Source organism: Chenopodium album, chromosome 22 (genome assembly GCF_948465745.1).
Source record: "Chenopodium album chromosome 22, dcCheAlbu1.1, whole genome shotgun sequence".
Classification (NCBI taxonomy): Eukaryota; Viridiplantae; Streptophyta; class Magnoliopsida; order Caryophyllales; family Amaranthaceae; genus Chenopodium; species Chenopodium album.
In genome coordinates, this window is record NC_137855.1 from 39,712,148 (window position 1) to 39,731,173 (window position 19,026).

The 19,026-nt window shown below is 30.4% G+C and overlaps 1 non-coding gene and 1 pseudogene across 1 annotated transcript; one reads left to right on the top strand and one right to left on the bottom strand.

The window, feature by feature from the left end:
* Positions 1 to 2,984: 2,984 nt before the first annotated feature.
* LOC145604425 (cytochrome P450 71A1 pseudogene) lies at positions 2,985 to 5,755 on the bottom strand (annotated as a pseudogene).
* Positions 5,756 to 7,440: 1,685 nt separating this feature from the next.
* LOC145606396 (U6 spliceosomal RNA) lies at positions 7,441 to 7,544 on the top strand. The gene has a single exon (XR_014105285.1). It is a non-coding gene; the product is annotated as a U6 spliceosomal RNA (small nuclear RNA).
* Positions 7,545 to 19,026: the final 11,482 nt, after the last annotated feature.

The window sequence follows — 19,026 nt, forward strand, 5'->3', positions numbered from 1 at the left end:
CCCATTGTATTCATGCACCAGTAACCCTAGATAATACGTAGCATCAAGTATCTATTAACTATTACTAAAACAGAAGTTGCTGACATCACTATTGCCTACGTGTCGCTTTTTTAATGAAAATTTTCCCGTATAAATGCAATGATGATGACATTTTTTTTTGGGGTAGAGTTATCATATTTGACATTTTTGAAATTTGAAAATTGGAAGCTTCTACATTACAACTAAAACCTATCAATTTATCTTTGAAAATTGAAACAATTTTTAAAAAGACAATAATAAATGACCTCCTACATTGACCTATGAATTAGAAAAAGTTAAAATGATACTATATTATAATGTTGATGAAATAAAAAAAAATTTAAATTACAAAATATACGTAATTCTTATTTATATTCTTGTATAATAGCGATTTATTTTTAAAATATACAAATTAAAAATAGGTTTTATATAAACCGTACATCGCACGAGTTCTAACCTAGTGTAGAGGGTCATCCGTAGCTTTGAGCGAATCCCCTTTTACGAATTCTTTGGATGAAATACTCTTTTGTACTATATTTGGTGAATGATTAAATAATGATGATGTTGTCTTCATTGAGTACTAATGACGTTAGTGTTTTTACGTTGCTGACGTAGTGACTTATGCTTGCACACCTCAATATTCTTAACTCTATATTACCAACTACTTCCTTTGTTTTTTTTTTTTTTTTCACACATTTCTATTATCACGCTTGGCAACGCATGTTTTAAACTATTAATATCTCTAATTATTAACATTGTACAATTATAAAAAGTGGATATTAATAAAAATATACATTGAAACGATTCAAATAAGATCCCTCATGAATATGTTTTATCGTCAAACGGTGTCAACTAAAAAAACAGAGGAAGTATATACTTGTATATAGTATAATGGCCTTAATGATGTTGTTCTACATCTAGATCCACGTAAAATAATAATTATTCGTAATATAATTTTGTGATTCGGGCTACACAATTGTCCAAAAAGGCAAAAATAGGCAACAACAAGCGTTAATCATGCATGACACCAACAACTGCCAGTGATTACCTCCTGGCACATCTATTGTCTAAGGAGTAGATAAAACCCAAAATAAATTATTGAATAAATACTCCACAACAAGAATCATAAAAAGTGATATTTATAGTATAAATAAAAGTCTATTATAACCGTTCAAAAAAAAAGTCTATTATAAGAACTTCGTTGATGATTATGTAGTATAATAGTTACATTTTTGATTGCTAATTGCTATATATATTTATAACATAAAAATAGACATTAATTTTGTCAAATAATAATAGACATTGGACAATGTATAGGTGAGGCCGTGAGGGTGAGTATAAAATGGCCTGGCATGCGGCCCGGTAAAAAATAAAAAATAAATAAAAACTTAAATATATTCTTGGGTTAATGCCAGAAATACAACTAGACATAGTCTTTTACTATATTTACCCTGTACTTCCTATGTTCTTTTTTATTTGACCTGTTTCTTTTATCACGCTCGTCAATGTAAAACTTTGACGATGAATAGTTTTAATTCTCCACAAGTAAAAAAAATAAAAGTTATATATTATGATAGAATTTATTGATACGAATTCAAAAAGATCCAACTTGAATATGTTTTTCCTTTCAAATTGTGCACAAAAGACGGTCAAAAGAGGGTTGGTGAATAGTATAAAAGTCAAAGTGAGTCAAGTAAAAAAAAAACAGTGAAAGTATATATTAATATTAGGTAGTTTCTTACAACATTTTTAACGATTAAGTAGTTTCTGACAAAATATACTTAACTATATTACCCTCATAAAACTTATCGCATTACTTATTTACATTAAAATCTTATCAAATTTACCTATACAACATTACAAGTTATCCCAAATTGAGTAATTAAATTAATAGTTAACTTGAAATTGTTCTTCTGATTTGCACTAATATAAATGTAAATCGTGTGTACAAGAAAGTTTTTGTTAAACCTTAAATCAACTAGTTGATTATCCACTGGCCAGCTATTGCATGAGAATTTAATAATGTTGAGCCCAGTAAAATTCTAGCTAGTAATCTAAACTTTTTGATAGAATCCATATAAATCGCGGTCGATCTTGGGCTTCAACCATCAGCTTAAACTTTTAGTTGACTTAATCCTCTAACATGATATCGAAACCATTGTGACATAAAGGCCACATGTTCAAATCATCTTCTCCACCAAACTAACCCAATGACTCTCTGTGAGGGGGAATGATTGAATATATAAATTGATCTTGGGCTATAAAAAATATTTCATAAATAAATAAATTATGAAATTATAAATAAATAAATGAATAAATTTTTAAAATAAGAAAAACATTAACATTTTTAATTAATTTTGACATAAAAAATAAATTAAAAATCAACCAATAAAAATTAGTATAATGGCTGTCATGTTAAGGAGTGAACTTTCACATATTCAAATATCTAAAAAGTTTATGAATAATCTAATTAAACATGCAAGCATTTTTAGTAACTTTTCAATAATACACTTAAAAGTATTTATATCCCCATTTACACTTTGCTAATGTTTAATTTATTTATCACCACCCGGCCCATTTATGCATAATAATCATGAGTAACTTTCTGTAAACATTATCAACAACCTCAATAAATATAAAGACGTTGATCACATCATCAATTGCATTTACATAATTTGTATAAATCAATACAAGTTCAATTCAACACAATTACAATTAATAATTATGACTGTTGTATCGTTATTGTGCAAAATGTAGTACGTAATAATACACTGATCCGTCCTTATTACATATCCTTAACCATGGAATTAATACTAAGCATGACATAATTCATGCTTATTTAATATTTATTATGACTTAATGTATATTATATTTTTGTAGAATGATACAAAATGGATATTGTTAATTTTCATCTGTATGCTTTAATTTGCACATCTAAATAGGTTGCATTTGTAAGCATGTTTCTATTATTGGAATTTCTTTGCTACCAAGCAAAGATGTTTTTCCTTGTGCATAATGAGACCAGGAAGAACATTGTTGTTGTCAATATCTTCCTTGTTTAAACCATTTGGTAATTCCCAATCAAAACAATATAACAAATTGGCTAGCACAAGTTCAAGGTTTGCAAGACCAAAATCATATGCAGGGCACATTCTTCTTCCTCCTCCAAAAGGAATCATTGACATCACATCGCGCCCTTTTAATTCCACTGAACTCCCAATAAACCTCTCCGGCATGAACATTTCCGGATCCTTCCAGTATTCTGGATCTCGTTGAATAGCCCATGCGTTTATAAGTACCGTAGTATTGGGTAAAATATCATACCCATCTATGATGCTATTTTGGCTTGTTTCGCGTGGAACCAATAATGGAGCTGGTGGATGTAACCTAAATGTTTCCTTCACTATCTCTTTAAAGTATTCAAGTTTTGGTAGATCCCTTTCCAATATACAACCTTGATTTTCTACCGCGTTTCTTAGCTCTTCTTGTACTTTTTGCATTGGAATAGGGTTCTTTATTAGCTCTGTAAGTGCCCAAATTATCCCAGCTGTTGTGATATTTGCTCCTCCAACAAAGAGGTTCTGCACAAATATTGGAATAACATTATAAATATAATCATCATGAAAAAAAAAATGCCTACGACAATTGCGCACGCCTACTGAAAAATACACAAGGGTTTCTAGACAATTTGTTTCAAAATAATAATGACAATTGACATACAATTAACTATTTTTTTTTTTATTTTTAAGCCCTTCTAATTTTTGGTTGGATGTGAGTGGATTGTATTGTCATATTGAAGTTGAAGTTATGGCTGGGGAAAGCATAAAGAACGTTTAGGAACGGACGAAATTAATATATCATACAATTGTAGTTTACATCTTTAGCAATTATGAAATGAAACTTTACTTAATTGAATATAAGACCTTTTTTTTCTTTAATTAGGAAAAGTGAATATATGACCAACATATTAAAAACTCCATTAGAATTTCGTACTATAACAAAATCATACAACTTTAGTGCATTTGTTTTATTGTAAAAAATAAAATAAAAAAAAAAAAAAATGTGTCATGCATTCTCCACTTTTTAGTTGAAATGTTTTGAATTTTAACTCACGCTTAATAGCTTGCTATATACCAAGGTTATGTTATTATTTTAATGCATATATAACTAATTTACTACCAAGCTAAGCTTGGTCTAGTGGTAAATATTGTACCTTCTAACTTTGATGTTAGGGGTTCAATCTAATGGCACTTCGAGGGTGGGGGATCTTTTATCCTTTCCCCCTCACTCTCAATGTGTCTGACCCCATAAATATCGGACCAAAAAATCCGTGAGGATTGAGGTTTGATTAGGGTCATTCTCCTTACCGTAAATAAATATAAAAAAATTATAAAAAAATGGCACATTTTCCGAGGCACAATTTTGACCATTATTATCTTTAATTGCCTATTAGTAAAAATTGTAACAAAATTATATTATAAAACTAGACAATATGATTAATCTAATGATATATTATATCAATAATATTTTTTTTTTTACAAAGATGAAAAAATTAAGTCTACCATAGTATGTGAATAGTGCAAAAATCAAGTTGATACATTTACAAAAAACGAAGGGAGTAAATTTTAAATTTAAAAGGGATGGAAATAGTATATATATCATCGGTATCGTGAAAACATACCATCAAAATTGCTTTGACGTGGTTCATAGTGAGCTTAAATGGAAAGGAAGTGTCATTCATGAGGCGAAGTAGAACATCAACGACATCATTTCGGTCAGATCGAAGCATGTCTGTGTTAAGATGGTCGTTAATAATTTTCTCAAAAATTGCATCTAACTCCTTAAAGGTCTTCTCAAGCTTAGAGGATTGTCCGCTAAGTCTATCAAGCAAACCCCCAAAAGAAAAATGATCACTAAAGAAAAAGCCTATGAACATTGCTTCAGCTTCATGTAGAAGGCTAAAGTATCTACTTCCTAACACATCTTCATCATCATATCTGTGCATTGAAACAAAATATATATATTATTGTTCACGGAGTTATATTGCAGAAAATACAAGTTTATCTCGGTGATAAACAAAATTTATTTATCTAATGACATTTTCGTAAATAAATTAACAAAAAATCTTAGTCAGCATGGTATTTTCGTAAATAATACTTCGTATAAGTCAATATTTGTGTGACCCGCATATTAATAAAAGTTGTTCACTTATTTACAAAAATGTCATGCTGACTGGGATGAATTATTGATATATTTACGAAAATGTCATTAGATAAACAAATTTTGTTAATCATCAAGATGAATTGGGGGCTAAGTTAGAGCAACTTTAGTTAGGCATAAGAAAAAAAATATACTACCACCGATTTTTTTTAGTTGCAACTTTAGGGTATTATTTGTGAGGTATAAAATATTCCAAAGTTGCAACTAAAAATAATCGGAGGTAGTATATTATTGTTTTGCTAGAGCCACAATGAAGATCCACCCCTATTAATAGACGACAATATAGTACATACATGTAAGCCTCAACTAAAAAATGTACGTACCTCTTGCCGAAAGTGATCCTACCGGAATTTGAGCTAGCAAAACTAAGAACCAATTTGCTCAAATTGACGACTTTAGAAGCAGCAGAGAGAGAGGAAACCTCTTGAATCAACCTTGAGACTTCTTCATGTCGAATTGGAGCGAACGACTCGACTTTCTTAGAGCTTAAGAGATGAACATTTAGTATCTTTTTCATTGCTCTCAAATACTCACTATATGGACTAAGGGCTATGTCTAACCCACCGTAACTTAGTCTTTTTCCACCGGCCGATAATGGCCTATTACATAAGTTCTTATCATGTGTTTGCAAGACCTCTTTGGCCAACCTCGCCGATTGATCGAATCACAACCACAGGTTTACTCATCAACCGGAGCGCGATGATTGGGCCATAGATCTTGCCTAACTTGGAATAGTAGACGTGAGTATTTGAGGATTCAAACTGGTGAAGGTTTCCTATCAAGGGAAGCCCTTTAGGTCCAGGAGGAGGGCGAAATCGTCGTTTTTTATTATTTTTGGAAAGAATTATTGCAAGAAAGATGGTAGAGAGAACTGCTAGAAGAAGGAAGTAGATTAGCATTTTGTTGTAGAAGGGGGTTTATTATTTTTTTCATTGGCTAATTATTTGTGGTCTTTACCATGCAACTACGAAGACTATTTATAGTAAAATGTAACATGTTTTTAATATATATTGTCGATCATATATGCCATATTCCATCTATGTGGTAAAGTTTCATTGGTTATATACAGGGGTGCTAATTGAGTTGAGCAGATTCGCGAGCAACTCGTACTCGACTCGGTCAATGCTCGGTCAAAACTCGACTCGAATTCGACTCGACTCGAGATGTTAACGAGCATGAGTTGAGCAACCTCTAACTCGACTCGATAAGCTCGTGAAGCTCGTGAGCAACTCAATAATATATTATTAATATGGAATTTAAAAACAAAGTTACTATGTCTAAACAAATTGGACACTTATTAAGTCTTAATTTATATCATAAAAAAAAAGAGTAAATCTTTAATAATATCTATATATAATAAGGAAAAAAATATAAATTGATCAAAAAATAAATAAAGGCATATAATAATAGAAGGACCAAAATTTTAACGAGCAGATCGTGAGCTACTCGACTCGATTCGAAACTTTAACGAGCACGAGTCGAGCAGGTTTTATTTGCTCGAAACTTTAGCGAGCACGAGTTGAGCACATGTAAAAAGTTTTCGAGTTGAGTCGAGCACCCCTCAGCTCGTGATCGACTCGCTCGATAAGCACCCTATTTATATATGATGTAATTGATTAAAAAACAATACTTCCAACTTGTATATAGTTACTCGATTAACAAATTAATGTCGTGTTAGACTCCAATTTTTTAATCTTTTTGTTTGGACAAATCAAACTGGGTGAATATTCATCTCCAAAAATAAAAATGTTATTGCAAAAATAACTGGGTGAATACTCTTCCATTCTTTTTAACTTGAGCCGCTTTGACTTTACTCTATTCACCACCCACCTTTGACCGTCTTTTATTAATAATATGTAAGAAAAAACATATTGGCATGGATTTTTTTTAAAGTCTCAAAATACTATATACTTCGTATAATATAAAACTTTTATAATTTACTTGTAGAAATTAAAATTATTGATCATTAAAGTTTTGTATTGAAAAGCGTGATAAAAAAAACACGTCAAGTACGGAGTAAAAAAAAACAATGGAAGTACATGACGGCGTATAAAAAGAATTGTAACTTTAATAATTGTGATTATATACTAATTTTCATTTCAATAAGCATTAAATGACATTTTAGTATAAAAATGACATATTGCTAAATTACTTATTTAAATGACATAAAATGACATATTACTAAATTTAAATTTAGTTGTCGTCTCTTCGGAGACATCTGATAAAATTGGAACGATACAGAGAAAATTAGCATGGCCCCTGCGCAAGGATGACACGCAAAAAAAAAAAAAAAAAAAAAAAAAATTAGTTGTCAATTTATTGTCACAAATTTGTATGTCATAAACTTTTATGACATAAAATGACATATACTATAATAACTTTTTGTCATTTCATGTTATAAAAATGTTATGAAAATTTTACGACATAAAATTATGTACGTAGTATTACTAATCTTTACACTATAAGTGACATAAAATACTCTAAAAAATTTATGTCATTTAGTTATATGTCATTTTATGTCATAAAAATGTTTATGACATTAATTGACATTTCATTAGTTGATGACATAAATTTTTAGAAAATTTTGATAATTACCATCTTCTGTTATGTTCATTTTAGCAATTACCATCTTCTATTTTTTTTTTTTTTTTGAAAATTACCACCTTTTATTTTCAAAAACATCAAAAGTTACTACTTTCTTGCCTCCCAACTACCACATGACGTCATTTTGGGCTCATTTTTTCCCTTCCCTCCCTATTTTTCTCACATTTCTCAATCCTATTTGGATTCTCATCTCTCCTTTCACTTTTTTTCCCCAAACCACCAATAATTGTTCGTCAATTTTCATTTGGAGGAGTTAATTGAAGTGTTTTTTATTGTTTGGGGGAAAAAAGTGAAAGGGAGGATAAGAATCGAGTTAGGAATGAGAAATGTGAGGGATTAGGGAGGAAAGGGAAAGAATGGGCCCAAAATGACGTCATGTGATAGTTGGGAGGCAAGAAGGTGGTAACTTTTGATATTTTTGAAAATAGAAGGTGGTTATTTTCAAAAAAAAAAAATAGAAGGTGGTAATTGCTAAAATGGACATAACAGAAGGTGGTAATTATCAAAATTTCCAAATTTTTATGACATAAGATGACATGTTACTAAGGGCCTGTTCTCTTACGTTGAAATTCAGTTCAGTTCAGCTGAGTTCAGTTCAGTTCAGTTCAGCTCAATTCAGTTTAGTTCAGTTCAGTTCAGTTCAGTTCAGCTCCTAATCTCCTTCTCTTATAAAATATTCATTTTAGTTAAGTTCAGTTCAGCTGAGTTCAGCTGAATTCAGTTCAGTTCAGCTGAGTTCAGTTCAGTTCAGTTCAGCTGAATTCAGTCAATGAGAACAGGGCCTAAGTTTAAAGGTGTGCAAAAAATACTCTAAAAAATTTATGTCATTTAGTTATATGTCATTTTATGTCATAAAAAATTTTATGACATAAATTGACATATTACTAGTAGATGACATAAAATTTTTATGACATAAAATGACATATTACTAAGTTTAAAGGTGAACAAAAAGAACATAGGTTTAATTTTTTTATTTAAATATGTAGTCCCAACTAAATATAATAGTAAATAAAAATTGTATTTACTGACAACTATTTTATAATAAATATACATTAATTTTTAGAACTTTAAATTATTTAGGGACTGAGAGAATTAGATAAGATAGTTCAGTTGACTTACTTCGTATATTAGTTTAAGATCTTTTAACATTTAATAATTTATATCTATATCTATCTATCTATACTTATTATTTAAAAACACAAACTACAAATTTACTCATGGCATCACAATTTACATGTCACTCATCAACCCATATACTACATGTCACCTCCCTTAATATTTATGTTTAAGTCTTTATGCATTCTACAACTTGCAAATTCAAGTAAGAAAATGAAGTATTTCATTTCCGCCCACCATATTAAAATAATGTTCAATAATTAGTACACATTACATAAACATATAAATTATAATAAAAATTGTTTTTTCATCTCGTAGACTTTAAAATTAATTTAAACTAATATTTCATTTCATATCCCTCAATCTTCATGTATATATATCTAAATTCCTTCATCTTCTTTCACAGTTCTGCCCTCACTCTTTTTTTCTTATAAGTTTTAGAAATGAAACAATTATTTTGGATAAAAGCGTACCTACATATATATGAAAATAATTAACTCAAGTAACTACCCATGCATTGAACGGGCCACAAAAGCTAGTAATATTAAAAGAAAGCTAAATTATCTTCTTTTGGTGTTAAAACTCCACAAATTATCTTAGAGTAATACTAGTAAGATTTTACTCATTAAGGACATATAGGTAGATTTTTTGTTTTCACTTGACTTATTAATCTTCACCAATCTTTTTTAGTATCGCATCTTAAAAAAGATACTGTATAAAAATTAAAATATAATTAAATAGAAGTGTTTTTAGCCAAATAAAAACCATGTACACATCAATTGGAAATACTAACTCAACAGCCTACACCCTTTGAAATGGGGTAATGCCCGAAAATAAAGAATAAAGGAATTTTCACCCCTTAATTGGTCTAGAGCTTGATAAATCCGTCAAACTTGACTACTAATTGAGGCCTAAAACATAAAACTTTAGTTGATCTTTAATTCGATCTGTTAAAGAGGAATATACTTACACATTCGTCAACATTGAAAGAAAAGTATTTGACTATTAACAAATCAATCAAGATTCCATCCCTAAATCAACTGATACTATTAGAATAATAAAATAAAATAAAATAAAGTAAAATAAACTGATACCACATATTCTAGCACAGCACCCTAAATATTAAACTTTTGTAGAATACACTTCCTTTGAATTCAGTTTGAAATTAATTAATCTCATCTGATTATTTCATATATAGGTGTTTTTTTTATTTATATATGGTGAATTATCTTAATATCTTAATTCTTCATGATTTTTTTATTCTAATATTTAGGCCATATTCTCTTCACCTTGAAAAAATAATATTAAGTAAAAATAATATCAGTACAGTAGAAATAAGTTCAATTCAGAGAAATTAAGTTTATTTCAGTAAAAATAATTTCAGTTCGGTAAAAATAAGTTCAGTTCGGTAAAATTCAGTTTTCTTAAAGAAGAATTATAATAGAAAATCTGTAAAAATAATTTCAGTTCAGCAAAAATAATTTCAGTTCAGTCAAATTAATTTAAGTTCAATAAAAATAATTTAAGTACAGCAAATATAATTTTGTTTCACTAAAAATAATTTCAGTTCAGCAAATATAAGGTAAAGAAAACGAGACCTTACAGTCAAGCATCAATCAATCAATAGCTTAATACTAAAACAAACACCGAGAGTGACACGTGTCACATCTTGGTGCTGTTTTTTTCCCTCCAAAACTCCCTTTCCTTTTTAATCTTTTTTGTGAATATTTGATACAATTATATATAGTAATATATTCCAAATCTTTTATATTATTTTTTTTATGACAGAAATGTCCCTTTTTATTTAGCGTTCATAATTTTTCCATACACGTTTACCCAAAATATTATTCCAACTCTTAATTATTTGATAAATAAATTTAAAATATTTTTTTAAAAAAAATACACTTACCGTACATGACACGGGGCCTAATCTAGTTTGAGAGTAAAGGAGAGTGTGTGCAAGGGAATTCTTTACTCGCAATGACAAGATTCGAACAGTGGATCTAAGCATCTATTCCCTCCGTCCCAAATTACTCGCAACGTTTTGACTTTTTGCACTATTCACACATCTCACTTTGACCATCTTTTTTAGCTTTTATATAAAAGCCAATGTAATCATGTATATGTCGTTGGGTTTATTTTAATGTATAGTTTCTCAATATAAACTTTTTATAGCTTATATAATTATATAATAAAAGATATTAACGGTCAAACATGTGCATCGGCAAGCGTGTCCAGTCAAAATGTTGCAAGTAAATTGGGACAGAGGGAGTAATTAAGTGGACTTACAATAGGTGATTGGGTATGGATGATTTGAAAATCATCTATCCTTAGAATGACAAGATTGACAACCATTATATTAATTTTTTAATTATGATGTTACACACGTGTTCTAACTCTTCTAGTCATATTTTCTGTGGGCCACGCGGTGACGAAAGGGCAAATACTTATTACACAAGTGTAAGGATTAATTAAAATAAAGCTAAACAGTTAATTTGCCTAACTACTCTTTTTTTACTTATTCAAGCTACAATCCAATGTGAAACTTATACTCCACTTCTTTTTTGTCTATATTTGGACTTTTCAAAGTGTGTTTTTTTCTTTTTCAATTCTAAGTATTTTTTTCAAGATCCAATTACATTGTAGAACTTAAATAATAATTTTGTGTATAATAATTTTTTTGGACTTTTCAAAGTCTTTATGCAAATTTTTAAATAGGGAAGAAAAGCTGTCCAACTCAATCTTTTAATAAAACTAGCTACATGATCTCAGAGTGTAGAGAGTGCCCTCTTTGTGGGAATAACAGAATAATTTGAGTTTATAGTCTAGTATTGGTCAAATGAATAATTTGTGCAATTACTACTTTATTATTTAGGTTAATTAAATGAACGTCATTCTAATGGCTACAACAATATATTCTAGATTTCTAGTGAAATAATGTGCATGCAAGAAATAAATACCCCACGATAGAAGATTTTCCTAGTGACCGTAGTAGTCTGATAAAGGAACACTTATTTGACTTAATTTATTGTGTCTTTGTAAAATAACTTAAGTTTCATAGCATCGCTAGTTGATCTCAGCGTAAAATTTAAAAACAATATTTTTATTGAATTATTTATAAATTGATGTGTTGAATAAAAAGAGTTAAAATAGTACATCTATCATTATATACATACTTTTGTCAAAAAAAATCATTATATACATACTGTATATATGGAAGACCTTTTGTCAAAAAAAAAAAAAAAAAGAAAAATATATGGAAGACCTTACAATTTATACCTTAACTTTTTAAATTTAATCTTGATATGCATATTAAGGGCCAAAAAAAATGCATATTGAAGTTTCATAAAAAAAAAAATAATAATAAAATAAAATTAAAAAAAAAGTTTCATCAAAAAGGTTTTGTCCATTTTAAAAGTCATTTCATCTTTTGCACGGTGTACAGTGTCACATTCTCATATGACGGTATATTGCATTTCTATTATTGTTTTTGATAGAGAGCATATAACTTTTCCAATGCACTTCGTATGACTTTAACCATTAGTTTTTTTTTTGATTGAGTAGACACTTTGATGTGGTAAAAGAGCCAGCGTGACAAGGTCACAAGTTCTAATCTTATCCACCTTTTTAAAAAAGTGGAATATCAAGTCGATCGTCCTCCATATAATTTCATTACACATTATAATATATAATGTTTATTGGTCACCAACTCATTACTTCATTAAATTGTACTTCGTATATATTATCAGTAACCACAGCCACAAACTTGTGTAAAAATATATTACATAATAATACTTTGTCCATAGACCATAGTACATAGCCTTAATCAAAGAGTTAAAACTAAGATGATAGATGAGAGACAAGAGATTGAATGTAACTTGCATGTATGATTTCAATATCTTTGCTCTTAGAATTTCTTTGCTATCAAGCAAAGTTGTTGTTTCTTATGCATAATAAGACCTATGATTTCAATATCTTTGCTCTTAGAATTTCTTTGCTGTCAAGCAAAGTTGTTGTTTCTTATGCATAATAAGACCAGGGAGCACAATGGTGTCATCAATGTCTTCCATGTTTAAACCATCAGGCAATTCCCAATCAAAAGAATATAACAAATTGGCTAACACAAGCTCAAGGCTTGCTAGACCAAAATTCGCGGCAGGGCACATTCTTCTTCCATCCCCGAAATGAATCATTGACATTGCTACCTTCCCTTTCAAATCCATTGAACTCCCAATAAATCTCTCTGGCATAAATATTTCAAGGTCTTTCCTATATTTGAGTCTCGTCCAATAGTCCATGCATTAAGAATTACTGTAGTATTAGGTAAAATATCATATCCTTCAATAATGCTTTGACAATGTGTTTCACGTGGAATAAGTAATGGGGACGGTGGGTGTAGCCTACATGTTTCCTTCACTGCTGCTTTGAATAAGGCAACAAATCATATACGTAGTATGTTACTTTGAATAAAAAAAACTAATACTCCGTACTAAATTGCAAGGCAATATTCATAAAAAAAAGTTACCTGATAAAGACAACAAAAATAAATTGTTGTCTAATATTATAACACACACACATTTACACTACCATTTAATAATTTATATTAAATGTTCATATAGATTAATTGTCTTAAAATAAATTAACACATTTTCAAACTCAAATATTACGTTCATATATATATTAATTATTGGATTTTTTGAGAAAAACTACCTTTTAAACTTTGAATTTTGCGAAAAACTACCCTAAAAACAAAATGTTGTAATTAACTACCTTATAAAGTATAAAATGTTGTAATTAATTGACTACCTCCCACCGGAATAACACATTTGAATTTTATTTTGGGCGTTGACCATGTCACGTGAGGGTCTTGTGACCCTATAACGACTTAATTTCCCCCACATTTTTTCTCTTTACACCAACTATTTTCTTTAACAATACGATTAATCATATTTTATACTGCTTATTTGCAATCCCTTTGAAAATTATATGGGTTGAATTGGTGTAAAGTGGAAACTTTTGGAGGGAAAAGGGGGAATTAAGTCATTAAAGGGTCACGTGACCCTCACGTGACATGGTCAAGGTCGGGAAATAAAGGTCGGATGTGTCATTTTGGTGGAAGGTAGTCAATTACAACATTTTATACTTTATAAGGTAGTTAATTACAACATTTTGTTTTTAGGGTAGTTTTTCACAAAATCTGGAATTTAAAAGGTAGTTTTTCACAAAATATCCTTAATTATTCTAAAAATGATGTACTTTGTACTACATAATTCATGTGTGTTGGACTAAAAATGATGTACTTTGGTCTGTGGACGAGTCTGAAGCTGCAGCAATGGTGTTTGGCTTAAGTATTACAAGAAGGCTGGGCTACTCGAAGGTGGAGGTTGAGAGTGACGCAATGAAGGTGATATTGGGAGTAAAACAGAAGGCTGCTGGGCTCTACCCTTTCTTTCTTTTAATTGATGATATTGTTGCTAGTTCTTCGTATTTTGATTTTTGTGCTTTTTCTCATGTTAATCGGGTGGGGAACACCTTAGCTCATATGGTAGCAAGGTGGGATACTAGAAATTGTGATGAGTTTGTTTGTCTCGGTCCTTTCCCTCAAAGTTTGTTAACTTTGGCGGAGATCGATCTTATTTAATAATATTCCCTGCTGTTTCTTTTAAAAAAAAAAAAAAAAAAAATCATGTGTGTGTAATTAACTATTAATTAGGGGTAGAAGTGTTAAAAATAATACTAGATTTTTTAAATGGAGTGTAGGTTTACTTGTAATGGTTCAAATCATAACAGGATAAGGATATCCCTTTGACCCACCTCGGTTTGGGTTGGATTAATTAATGGATCATATCACTTTCAATTGGGTTAGCTCGCGTTCAACTAATTTCGATTCAATATTAGGTTGAATATAATTCTAATTCTGTAAGGTTTGGTTAAATTTGGGTTAAGCTGATCAAATTTAACTTTGCACTACTACAAAAAAATGCTCAAAGAAACCTCAAATAAGGGACTCATTTACTAAATATTGGGTCTCTTTGTTTTAGAGACCTAATATTTCAAATAATAGGTCTAATAGAGTACTATTTTAGGAAGATGAAAAGGTACTAGGGACCATTTATTAGAAATAGAAGAGGCATGGAGTGCTACCAGGTATGGACCATACCAAGGGGTGAAAACATTATAAAATTAATAATAGCAGTATAATAAAAAAAAATGCGCTCTTTTCTCTTTTTATTTTCTCCATTGAAAATCTCGTTGGAATAATAATTGTATAAAATAAAAAATAAATCAAGACTACCACATTTTGATGTTGTGCATTATGTATCCTAAATGATTTTGGGCAGATTTTGAGGTTATCCATTATGTTTAGTAACAATCAAATCATCTTAATTGAATGTGATATTGTTTATTTCAATTTAGATGATGTTAATTTGTTTTATCAAAGATGGATGGTGGTGTGTTGTTGACTTGTTGTCACTTGTATTACAACGCAAAATATCTAATTTTCTTAGTGATTATATCATATCATATAACTAATATATAAAGCTAAATTTTTAGCCAGGTGACGAGACATCGACACTTGGCGCTTCAACTTTTTGCCAAGTGTCGCGCCACGTAGGATAGATTTATATACAATTCAATTTATAGGATGAAAAGGTTAGATTAGAATTTTATTTTCAATGAAATTCGGATAAAATTTTAGGATAAAATTGTTAATGTAGAGTTTTATTTTCGATAAAGTACCAATATTTCATGTGTACAAATTGAATTATAATTTAATAATTCAAAAAATAATTAGATTACAACTATCATAAATTATCATATAAATTTATTTTTTGTATTAAGGAATTAGTTCAAAATGTACTACATCCATTATTTATAATATATTATAATCAATTAATAAAATAATATACTTCACCATCTAATATAATTTTATTACTGTGTGTAGACATGTCAATCGGATTGGGTCACGAGTCATTTCAGATAGGGTCATTAATTCAGGTTACGGGTCAAGAAATATTTTTCACCAATATTATTATTATTAGTCATTACATGTCTACATAATTTAAATCATCACAAAACACATCAATTCCAAACTAATTTTGTATTAATGATATGTTTTCAAATTTGACATATAAGTTAAAATTTTATGTTAAAATTCAATAAACAACCCGGGGATCGCACGGGCACAAAACTAGTGTATATATATAATTGGCTTAATTCATTATAATTCATTATGTTAAAATTAGTTAAAATTGTTTTGTTTCTCTTAGTTTTTTTTTATTGTATTTGATTGATAAATAATTAATTAATTCATTATAATTGGCTTATGAACATGTTGAGTTTCACTATAGTCATACAAATTTAAATTTGTATGACTATAGTGAAACTCATCATGTCCTATGTCTAAATTATACTGATAATTGTTTAATAAAAGACCAATTTCAGAAGTTAATGGTTTTTAGATAGCAGGAAAGGTTCTGCAATCAGAAATCGTAGCTTAGTTTTAAAAATAAAGGATCGAAACGCGACGCCGAGAGAATCATCTCAAAAACATGAGCATTAGGACTCAAAGGTCCCCATTCTTAAGCTTATGAAGAAGCCATTGCCTTTTGTGGTTGACAGAGTTGTATTAACTGATCCAAGCCTTTTATAGCTTTCCTTTATCCTAGGGAACAAGAGAAATTAGGGCCTATTAAAAATGCATATTTAATAGAAGATCAAGGAGCAACTATTTCTACATTTTTATGGGAAAGTCTCCGTGACCCCTTGCACATTTCATGATTTCTCCACCTCAATAGAGATGCCTTTTTTGGCAGCACATTTCATTGGAAAAAGGACCAATTGCACATTTTATCCCACTCCATTTAGTCCACTATGTTATCAATGTTTGTACCTAGATTAATTTGGTGACCAACAACTTTTTTGGGAATCAATGTTAGGATCAATTAAAGTGGCTCGGGATTTGGAAGTGAGTGTTACAAAATACGTAGAACTACCCCTGCACTATTGTCTTGCTCAATGCACCACCCGTGATCTCTGCTACATGCACTACTACACTCAGCAACAGCTAGTGCTGCTGTATCATTGCTGTTGTAGTTGCCCTTCTCTGCAATGCTTACGTTGTTCATAGCTTTTCAAATTCTGAATTTAACAGATCAAACCTTTTCTATATGCTTCTTTATGAGGGTTTATGAACGGGTGTGCAGTAATGATTGTTTTTACTACAGTCTTGTCCACTTTTAGCATCGAGTTAGTTCCTGAATTTCCTGCAAATATTGCATCTTATTGATTAGGGAGATTACATACCTTTCCTTAAAGACAATCTCTAACACTTGTTTATTTCTTGTGTTAAGTGACTACCAAACAACAACTCGCTGCACAATTATTTCTAATTTAATAACTTAAGTACTATATATGGAGCAGGTATCAAAGTTTTCAGCATTTGGGATTCAAGATGAGCTAACAGTGGCTATTTTTACTAGTGTAGGTCTGCAAACTTCCATTTTTTTTTTTGGAAAATTTCACATTTGCTACCAGGGAAAGCACCATGTTTCACATTTGCTACCCCTCTAAAATTTTATTTTATTTTACTACCACCGAAACACACTAACTTTCATAATCACTACCACTTAACGGATCCGTTACGATTTCCGTTAAGTTTATTAAAAAAAATAAAAATAAAATAAAAAATTAAAAAATAATTAAAATAAAAAAATAAACCACCCTGCCCTCCCCCCTGCCACCCCCTGCCCTCCCCCCCTGCCGGCGTCCGGCGCCCAGAATTTTTTTAATTTATTTTATTTTTTTTAATAAACTTAACGGATATCCTAACGGATTCCGTTAAGTGGTAGTGATTATGAAAGTTAGTGTGTTTCGGTGGTAGTAAAATAAAATAAAAATTTAGAAGGGTAGCAAATGTGAAACATGGTGCTTTCCCTGGTAGTAAATGTAAAATTTTCCTTTTTTTTATATCTGTCCTACATGGTAATGATTAATTCATTAACAGTTGTTATTATTATCCAGGGTTGCTCCTTTTACCTTCTACTTTAGTTATATGGGTTGTTTTAGTCGTGGTAGAATTGCAGTTAATAAGCATAACTTAAAGTTTAGTGATCAAGAGTGGTAAATCGACAATGATTTCAAACATTGGTCTTGAGTTGAAGCCTTGAAGGTGGTAGGTTAGACATAAATCTGCTGCTGCTAATGCTCTTAGTGTCTTGACGATTCTGCTGTTGCTTATGTTCTCTCTACTAAGGAAACAAAGTGTCTTTAATATCCGTACTTGTTAAGTTGTCAGATTACTCAAATGTGAAGAGTGGTGTTGTGTATTGTTTGGTCAATGATGTAGTAATTACATCATTACAAGTCACGTGCAAGGCACATGGGTTCATTATAAGTCACGTGCAAGGCACATGGGTAGGTCAACGCCGGGGTTCTAGGTCAATGCCGGAAAATAGACTCTTGTGGTGTTTGGCAACTAATTTTTAAAATTGGGTGGTTCCAGACAACAAAAAATTTTTCGGGTGGTTTTTGACAAAAAAAGTATTTTTAACGGGTGGTTTCTAACAAAATGTCCTAATTAAAAAGTTTTTTTTGGAAATTTTGACAATTACTACATTCTGTTATGGCCATTTTAGTAATTACCACCTTCTATTTTTTTTTGAAAATTACCACCTTCTATTTTCAAAAACATCAAAAGTTATCACCGTCTTACCCCCCAACTATCACGTGACGTCATTTTGGGTCCATTCTTTCCCTTTCCACCCTATTTCCCTCACATTTCTCATTCCTATTTGGATTCTCATCTCCCCTTTCACTTTTTTCCCCCCAAACCACCAATAAGTGTTCGTCAATTTTGATTTGGAGGAGTGAATTGAAGTGTTTTTGATTGTTTGGGGGAAAAGAAGTGAAAGGGGAAATGAGAATCTAAATAGGAATGAGAAATGTGAGGGAAATGTGGTAATTGTCAAAGTTATAGTGTTGAATTTTTTCCCTTGTTTAAAACTCATGGGCACATGGGACATCCGGACATGGCTCACTGAAGTCATACTCCCACATTAAATATTA